The following is a 10092-nucleotide window of genomic DNA, read 5'->3' as shown; positions in this document are numbered from 1 at the left end:
ACACTCTGTTTTTTTTTTTGTAATTGTTTTTTTTTTTTTTATAAGAACCTTTTTTATAAAGAACGTCGAGGCTGAGATTAACCCAGATTTTAAGAACGTATAAAGAACATTCCTCAGGCTGAGAGTCGATTAAGAACGTTTTTATTTTGCTAATCTGTATATAAAATCAAGGTAACAAATGTAAATTAACCAAAATACTTAAAGGCATGTTTTGTATAACATTAACAATGGTGACACACATCTCCGTTTGTCATAATCAGCAGTTCTTGATACCATATCTCAGCAGGCAGTGCACTTTGATAGGTTTCCTGGTCGCGTCCAGTGATTTACTGAAATACATGTAGTGTATACTATGCAATTTAAGAACATCAGCCTCAAATCGCAAAAATTATAAGAACGTTCAGCCTCAGCTCCAAAATTAGACGTTCTAATAAAAAAAAAAAACAGAGTGTAGTTGACGATCGCTTAATAGAATTCAATACTAAATATAAATGATCATGAAGGGCTGACGGCCGACTCTATAAACTCCTGGGTGTCCGTCATACTGATCCATCGATCGGCTAATGCCGACTTACTACATAAAATAAATAAATAAATAAATAAATAAATAAATAAATAAATAAATAAATAAATAAATAAATAAAGAAATAAAGAAAGAAAGAAAGAAAGAAAGAAAGAAATAAATAAAGAAATACAATAAATGACTTTATTTAGTGTCAATGTATTTAGCCGGCACTGTAGCGCTAATTGCGGGTACACTACAAATCAGTGAAATAAATATAAAAACTGAAAATAACATGTTAAAAATCCCAATTGCTGGAAGGCAAACCAGTTAGCTATTTACAAAGCGTGACCTTGGAATTGAAAACGGGGCTACCGTGAAACAAATCCAAGTGGTCAGAGCGGGACCCGGGGCCTCCAGATTACAAGTCCGGCGCCCTAACCACTAGGCCTGCACGCCGCCTCCCTACAGGCTGATCACCACACTGACTGCATTATCACAGCCCAGCTGACTAATGCTGACTTAGTGACTTTCTGAACGTTCCACCGACCCACCTTTCGTGACAGCTGAACCATATTTATCGTCTGTTGCATCTAAGACGTGTTTCTCAACACGACCATTGATTTGAATACCAAATCGCAAAGCACTTGAAGTCCCAAAAAATTTTCGAGCACTCAATTTTCTTTTGAAATCTCTGAAGTTAGAAAACTCTTCCCTTTCGTGTAAATTCTCGTTTCGCCAGACCCGGATCCGGTAACTCCTGACCCATTCAGTCTACGCAGTTTATTATAATTATTAATATAATTCATTCGTATAATTTATTCTTGTGCAAATTACCTCAATGATTTAGATAAATGTGCCTTCCGGCCCTTGGGGCGTGACTAGGTTTAATGCGTTTTGAATACATTGCCGCCAGCACGTAAGTCGACAACATCATAACCTGATTGTGCAGATATTTTTTGACAAACAATTCCCCGTTTTTATCTTGTGACAAAAATTCATTTGATTTCTCACGGCATCCATAAATAACAGTATTCGGCTAAAATATTACTGCATGATCATCATGACTTGCATAATTTCAGCCGTAATTTGTTCCGGTGCCTGGCTGGCGGTAGACTGTCCTTAAACTGTGTGCTGTCGAGATGTAATCGTAATTTTCAATGAAAAATATCTTGAGTATCGTATACGTATTTCATCTTTCAGATATAACAACTTCAAACAGCCTCACCTTTGATACCAAAAAAGGCTGTCCTACAAAAGTCAGGACTGAATAACTGCGAACAAGCCAATGAAAGTCTTAAGATTCAGAGAATTGTCTTCCTCTCCTATTGTAAGTTCCGCTTCTTTAAGCTCTTAGCCTATCTGACCGGTTTTTATGTATTTCTAAAAATAAATTATCGTTACAGACGATAGCAGCTTAAGAGCTTTATTGTTGTAAGACAATCAAAATACTTCGTTTTAAGAGGTCAGGATTAACGTAAGCCTACCTCACAACAAAGAACGTCATAACGTCGAGAATCAAAAAAGACAATTACCACCTACCCTTTCCGGAGAAAATCGGCGCTCTAAGCTAAGAATTAATTTATTTCAATGAATACATGTTCACTTCAATTTTTACGTTTTTCAACTCCTAAATTCAAGCGCATCTTGTGAAATTGAAGAGAACCTCATTTGAAATGTTTTGTTTTTCTTCATTGGCTATGACGACAGTAGCAAAGGTTCTATTGTACATAAATAGTCAGGAAAATAGGATTTGAAGATACCATCTTACGGGCTTAACTTAAGTTGCAAACATTGCAAAGCCATTGTAAAATGTAATAATAAAAAATTGCCGGTACCGCAACAAAGATCTTTTCAATAGCTTTTATTTTAATTACCAAACTTCAAGCTTTCAGATCCGCCCACAAGACAAACTCAAAGTTCGGATGGATTTATGTTGCATATTGCGTTTCAGTCCATTGATCCAACCATTGTCATGTTTTTCAAATCTTGTTTTCCACCGGATATGATTTCGATCAAATGCGAGGTGCAAACGATGTTTCAGTTAACGTTTCTCTGAGATATTGTATATATGTTAATATATATAGCTAAGACGAAAATAAAATGAATTATGTCTACAATGCGCGGACTACTAGTCTGTGTGCGAAGTGATCAGTTTTATTATGCCAGTAGGTTTTAAATTGCTCATACAATATTCTTTTTTTTTTTTCCTTAAGGGACCTAATTTCACAGTGAAAATGCATATCCCCATGTGAAGATCTGAACGAAAACGGGTTTCCATTTCCCTGAAATCAGTCATGCTGAATTAATTTACCCAAACTGCCGTACAAGCGGTTGAATTGCTTTTATATTCGGTAAATATTTCTTTGTTAATCAAAGTATAGAAGTTAAGCCAAACCTGGCAGTAATATTAAATACCACTATTTTTTCTATGGTACAGGCTGGATAACAAGAATTTTATTTTATATTTATATACAATTTATGACGAGACCCTTTTTCCAGGAATACTGAACATTTCCTCCTTTTCAACCTGTGCTTTTAGAATCCTTCTTGCTGGCGAGGAATCAGATTCCGTGTTTAAGAAATGTTGCATTATCTTATCCGAATTACGCTCTTGACAGTTGAGGACAAATAAAGCCGGAAAAGCGATTAACCATCGTTATGCAAATTTTATACAGGTTTTCAATGATTAGTCTTGAGCACTGTATACTGTATACTGACGAAAGCTGAGACGAAGACTTTCTGTACTATAAACAATAGTAAATTCTGCGAAGTCATGTCCTTTTAGCTGGATCTAGGAAGGAAGTTTGGCATGCTCGGCTGACTTATCTCCGAATTAATGCTGTACAGATACACAACGATTGGAAGCAAATAAAAACAAAACAATCTTATGAATCTATGAAATGCAAATAGGTGGCGGGTATTCTACGCTTCTGGTAATAAAAAAAAATCATTACAGAACCGTGTGCCTTTACTAACATCTGCCTGTATATAAACTGTCTTTAAAAAGATATAGGAATGAATTGAAAATACGTTGTGAGTGTTGCGTTTGAAGACCAAATTTGCATCCGACATTCGCAGTCTATTTCCGCATTCAAGTAAAACCCAATTGGTGTTGATTTGTTTCATTCTTGAAAGCAAAATAAATGCACTGACAAGCAAACAACTTAATCAACTAATGTTTGGACCAAGACAATTGGATTCTAAACTTTTTTTTTCTGGAAGGTGCTAAAATACATGGTAAGTAATTTTTTCTTATTTCGAATAAATTTTGATGCTGAACCAAAATAAACCAGCGTACGAAAAGTACAGAACAAATAAACAGTACTACAGGAACATACAGTTCGATATCGGCTTCAGAATAACACAACTTTAAAGGATTTATTTTGAACAAATTCGTTCAGTGTTAAAAATAAACCAATTGTCACATAAAACACTAGTACTCGTTTGAATGGTTGACATCACCACAAGCAAGAGTACGCTCAAAACGGTTCTCATTTTTTAATCACGTACTGTCAACATCACAAACTTGACCATTGAACTACGTTATCTAGAAGCATAAGGCACCACAGGAAATAACTGACTCAACAAACGGCCCCACACTAATAAGGAATTAATGCAGAGGAGCTGAGCCTTTCAATTCACTTTTTAACAACCTCCCATCAGCGAGCGATGTCGATCAATTAGTCCTTGTACAATTCTCCTTTTTCGGCCATGAACATTCTGAACATTGGATTCTTGTACTAAAATTATACTTTAACTTGTAAATTTCTGTTATAACCTTATAGATATTTTATTTGCGAGCGAGCAAATGGATGGCCAAACTACATAACTGTATCTTTCAGGCGTCCAGCCGAGCTGTTGTACTTGAAAGAGTTCCGGCTTTTGTAATGTTAACAGCCGCAAAACGAGATACATTTATACCATAACAGAAAACAAATGTCAGTGCTGGATTATAATTCTGGATTTCCCAGGTTAAAAAAGATATTAGTTCATCCATAATCGTGTACCACAAACCCACAACAAAACAAGCGACTTAAATGAAAGTGTAGGATGAATTTACAACGCCACTCCATACTGAATTCGTTTTGAAGATTGCTGAAATGAGTTGGCCAGGAAATTTACGTTTCCACGTTTTTGAAAACATACCTTGTTGTTTGAGGGATACGGTTTCAGTCGAAAGCTCTCTTCACTCGCCGCCTCCTAAACTTACTGTCAGCTCTTTGACGAACATTTCAGCGTTTTTTTAATATGAATAAGTTAACGCGTTTTTATTGTTTTGTGTTATTGGCAGAAAGTAAGTGCTTCCTTTTGAAGGACAATATAATCTATTTTTTTGCGCGCGATCTTAATGAGATAAAGGTGGGCGCGAAAACTATATTCTAAATTAAACTCACAGGATTCGCAAGATAAACGGAAGCAGGAATGCACCTGACTCAAATCGAAAATGTATCTATAACAAAATTTATAACAGTTTAAATGATGTTATTTTGGACCTTTTAATATCGTACAAAGTGGCTGCTATTCATTTGTCGGTCAATAAATACGCAATACATAGTACCTTTTATATTTTAATCCGCAATAAAACATACCATTGGTAGCTTATACAAAGACGAAACAAAGGCTATGTTTACAGTTATTAGTACCCTATAAACCTTTAATGAACCTTGCTATTGAAATCGCTGTCGATGCTTCGTGAATAGTGATTCAGTGTTCAAAACACTCTGCCGAAGCCGTGAGCCGATAAATTAAATGTCGCAACTTTGACATGCTGGTTTCGTAGAACAGGAAAGACCCTAATATCGTCAGACTAAACTTTAAACATCTGCCCACGACTTTGCGAGACATCCTTGTTCTTCCTGAAATGTATCAAGTCCCCTGACGGGGGGTGGGTGGTTATTTTTTGCTGGAAACTAATCTGACAGCCGTGGGGAGGGATAGAGTTTGAGAACATTTCGTTAACAATTTTTTCTCAGTCTTATCTCGTTACTTTGGTTTTGGACTTAAAAGTCACTACTTTGTAGAAGCAAAATGCTAAACTACATGATTCGATACTTTGAGGAGTATACCGGGCCTCCGTGACATCATTATTCATTAACATATCTCAATTACCCACTTGCCGTTTCTCGTTAATGCATATTTAAAATAAGGAAACCTTTGCAAAGATACTTAAGTTTATTTTTGAGCGATTGTCAGTTTCTAGAAGACTAGAGACTATGGAACATAAATAATTAGAGTCGAGTACCACGTCCAATTCTCCCCGCACCGTCCCACTCTGATTGGCTGAATCACCCTTTGATAACAGCAATTTGAGGCCTCAAATGTAATAAATGTCCCTAAATGTAATAAAGGTCCTAAGTGTTATAACTTTCGGCCCTAAATGTAATAAAGGTCCTAAGTGTTAGAACTTTTGGCCTTAAATGTAATAAAGGTCATTGACTGAGGCACATCACGGTTTGACCTCATGTATTTAATGATTGAATAGTGATGGCGTCATTAGTCAGGCAAATGGCCAAAATTCCCCCTCTTTTGCTTATTTTTGCTTGAATTTATTTTGTCAATACCTTATGGTAGCAGCATACAAATGTTAAAATGATCTTGCTTCAGCGTACTCCTCAAATAAGGGGAAATTAACGCGAATTTTTGAAAAATTTGCGTTAGTTTCCGCGTCATTAGTTAGGTAGTGCGTTAATTTCCGCGACCTTAATTTTCATTATTTTTGCCCTAAATTCTTGATACACTCCAGAAAGGAAAGAGCATTGATTTAGCAGGGCGGAGATCTGCTGGTATTAAGGATTCTGTCAAAGAATGCTCGAAGTGGCCAGATTAATATTCTTTTACTTAGCGACAATTCCAGGAACATTTACGGAGTTTTACAATTAATATTAAAAAAAAATTGTTTCTGTTGTCTTAATAAATCCTGTTTTCGCGTTAATTTCCTTCCTTTTGAAATTCAAGTCCTTCTTTCGCGTTAATGTCCTTTATTATTAATTTTTTTTCCTTAAGGTAATAGCGACCTTGCTACGCTATGCACAAGAGTACAAGAAGTTAATGGTTATCAGACCATTCGTGAATGCTTCTTATATATCATTTCTTTATTTTTTTTTCAAACTAATTATACCTTTGAAGCTTTTGCAAATAGTGTTTGTGTTTAAACAGTCAGATTTTTAAGTTGGATTAGATTGTATGCCTGTCCTCCTTACGTTCCCGAGAAGTATGATAAGGCCAGAGTTTCGATATATGTAACAGGGGTTTTTGGGGCATTTTAGCTCAGTGGCTAAGCGAGAGGTGCCCTGCTACCTACCGGGATCTTTTACATCAAGTGGACCACATCTTCTTCACAGGAACATAGCCTTTATTGTAAATCTTGACTCATTCTCTTACGGGTAGAACTCAATAGCTTTTACTGAAGAACATTTGTCATATAAGACCCGTAACCAATAGTATTTCGACAACTCAATTTCATTTGCTTAAGCTTAACAAATCGAGGAAATTCTAAAGAAATTACTTTTCGCACCTTTACAAACTGAAGCTCATTTCTTATTCGAAAGAACAGCAGGTGTTCAACACCTTGTTTTACTTGACGGCTACAAAGGCTCTGATATTTCCTAAACTGAGTGAAATCTACTTTTACTGAAAAATGTCCCGTAACATTCCTCCCTTCTTAGTTCAGCTGTCCTCAGCTGTATTAATTAAGCAGTGGACCTGAACTTTAAAGTTCGGAAAACAAGATAACATTACACATTCAGTTTTCTTAACAAACAAACAAAAAAACGAACCTTAATTTCATTTGCAGCTTAAACGATCGGAAAGTATCATAACTTTCAAACTTATGTGGCGACTAAATTCTTCATTTAAACCTAACGGACATTCATGACTGGGAAACATGGACTCTCGGCGTCCTGGAAACGTGGGCTTCTCTTGGCCCTCAATAAACATAATAAAACGACTGCACTCGTGGCTATAAATACTGTAAATAATGTCATAACAATCGCGACTCGTTAGAAAACGTTGGAATACGACTCCATTTTCTGATGAAAACGACAACACTACCGTCAATTTCAAATACCAAACGAACTTAAAGGCTGCTGTTTGTATGTTAAAAAAAACTTTCATTTTAAATGTTCAATCTGTTTACTCTTGTTCCACTTTGCTCCTCAATGATCAGATAAGTTCAGTTGACGGAGGTAATCCTATCCTCTGTACGGGGAAGAATAGCAAAACTGCCTGAATATGCTGGCTTGTTGGTTATGTCAAGTGCAGTCCTTTGTTCCTTTTTTTATTTTTTTGGTGGCAATTCCTGGTCTTTGTTCTTCTTATTAACTTGGAATTTTAACGCAAATCCTCGTTGCAGTTTCTGTTGACTGTCCGATTGTTACTTAGAGTGGTGTCGTCTCTGAGGGAGCCTGGCCTTTCCATTCCGTTTCTCGGGTGTTTCTGTTCATCGTTGTTCTGTTAGTGAAGAGAATTTTTGATCCACTTGATACCACGTTTTCTCCACCAAATGTCACAGGCGCTTTTGGGGCATTTTAGCTCTGTGGCTAAGCGAGAGGTGCCCTGCTACCTACCGGGATCTTTTACATCAAGTGGACCTGATCTTCTTCACCGGAACATAGCCTTCATTGTAGATCCTGACTCATTCTCTTACAGACAGAACTCAAAAGCTTTTACTGAAGAACATTTGTCATATAAGACCCGTAACCAATAGTATTTCGACAACTCAATTTCACTTGCGTAAGCTTAGAAAATGGACGAAAATTCTAAAGAAATTACTTTTCGCACCTTTACAAAGTGAAGCTCATTTCTTATTCGAAAGAACAACTTAGCCCGGTTGTTCAAAGCCCGATTAAGCTAATCCTGGGTTAACGTGAACTTTGATTCGAGTTTATTTACTAACCCATACGAATTCTTCCAAAAGATTTTTGTCCCTCAGTTTTTTCTTAAACTTTTCTTTACCATTAGCTTAAAATAAAGCCTTAAGAACATTCTTAAACGAGCGAGATGAAGACCTCGGTTAACTTTTAATCGTGGATTAGCGTTAATCGGCTTTCGAACAACCCGGCCCAGGTCAGTGTTCAACTCCTGTGGGTTTTACTTGACGGCTACAATGGCTCCGAAAAAATGCCCCGTAACAGATAGGAGGCTACCAGGTCCGTGTATCGTTGGTTGCAAATACCATGCTCTTGACATATAGGCCAAATTGTTGTTCTCGACACACAAAGCATAACTGCAATAATAGCCCAAGTGAATACCAGACTCCGAAGGCATTCTAATTGTTCAACGTTTTCATCTATTCTAGGTCTGATCTTCCTGGACTCCTATGTTCTGTGTCTGATGATGAAGTCCCTCTGCAGTTTCTACTCAGTTTCTGATACTCATAATTGAACAGCAGTGACTGATGTGTCTCCCTCAGTTTTCCCATCTCTCTGAAATAGCAAGTAATTCCTGATAGAGTGTTGATAAATCTCTTGCTTTTGCATCATTGTCAACTCGCTGAAGAAGTTGATGTGTTGTATCGACTGCACACTACAATCGGCTGACGATGCTTTCCACCACAGCAGGACTATTCGTATTCACCAGTCGTTCATTGTCACACAGTAATTCTTCAAAGGATGCAAGAAAATCAAAAAACCCTGGAGGAACTGCTTCACTTTGAAAACACAATGACAGAGCACATCCGAGCAGCAAGACCGACGTCATAAACCTTCGGTTCGCCATCTTCGCACAGGGCGTTATACCAGGACGGCCTGGGAACGAACTCCGTGGGAGCCACCCTGAGTAATTTTTAGCGCATGAAATGGACTAGATTTGCAACAGCGAATTAGGGACGGACCATTAGACTAGACCGAAGGTTGGGAGGGGGGGGGGGGGTGAAAAATTTTCGGTGCATGAATTTTTTTGTGTGAAACCCTCTTGTCTGCAGGAATTTTTTTCCCTCTGTGTGACTTTTGTTTTTAGGTACCACCGCTTGCAGGATTTTTTTTTTTTTTTTTGGGGGGGGGGGGGGGGGTTGGACTTGTCACCCCCTCTTCGGTTTTTCTAATGGTCCGTCCCGTCCCTTATTTTTAAATAGCGAATGGATTTTCAGCGTGTGCAAATTTTGTTAATTGTCGGCTTAAACTAGCGAATGTGTATTAGCGACAGCGAATGAAATTTAGCGATAGCAAATGAGTTTTAGCAAAAGCAAATGAGTTTTGGCGACAGCGAATGAATATTAGCGACAGAGAATAAGTATTAGCGACAGCGAATCTAATTTAGCGAAAGCGAATGAAATTTAGCGATAGCGAATGAGTTTTGGCAACAGCAAATGAGTTTTTGCGACAGGGAATGAGTATTAGCGACAGCGAATGTTTAGCGATGGCGAATAAGTATTAGCGACAGCGAGTAAACAATTTAGCGACAGCGAATACAACTTAGCTAATGTGAAACATTTGGACAACCATATACCGATGTACACACGTGAGACATGCAAATGGGAGCACAGTCAAGAGAAAAAAGGGAAATGTTCCTTTTCTGTGCTTGCATTTATGTTTTTAATGTTTACACGTACTTGCGCTTGCATTTGCGTTTCCGTTTTACAATTTGAGTTG

At 37.4% G+C, this 10092-nt stretch overlaps 2 protein-coding genes across 4 annotated transcripts in view; both read right to left on the bottom strand.

The window, feature by feature from the left end:
- Positions 1-2345, bottom strand: part of LOC146448547 (uncharacterized) — an 81732-nt gene extending 79387 nt beyond the window's left edge. For 2 of the 3 annotated variants that reach the window (XM_085102484.1, XM_085102481.1), the window contains exon 1: positions 1731-2345. The gene's annotated coding sequence lies outside the window, so the exon portion shown is untranslated. Of the gene's footprint in view, positions 338-1730 lie in introns of those variants that run through there. The other variant, XM_085102482.1, reaches the window with a different exon arrangement.
- Positions 1-4684, bottom strand: part of LOC146448546 (uncharacterized) — a 76590-nt gene extending 71906 nt beyond the window's left edge. Inside the window, exon 1 of the mRNA XM_085102490.1 lies at positions 4652-4684. The gene's annotated coding sequence lies outside the window, so the exon portion shown is untranslated. The remainder of the gene's footprint in view (positions 1-4651) is intronic.
- Between the last annotated feature and the right edge of the window lie 5408 nt (positions 4685-10092).

Source organism: Pavona decussata, unplaced genomic scaffold, assembly GCF_977016875.1.
Source record: "Pavona decussata unplaced genomic scaffold, jaPavDecu1.1 SCAFFOLD_912, whole genome shotgun sequence".
NCBI classification, from domain to species: domain Eukaryota; kingdom Metazoa; phylum Cnidaria; class Anthozoa; order Scleractinia; family Agariciidae; genus Pavona; species Pavona decussata.
The sequence above is the reverse complement of the archived record's forward strand: the minus strand, read 5'-3'. Positions and strand labels throughout refer to the sequence as shown.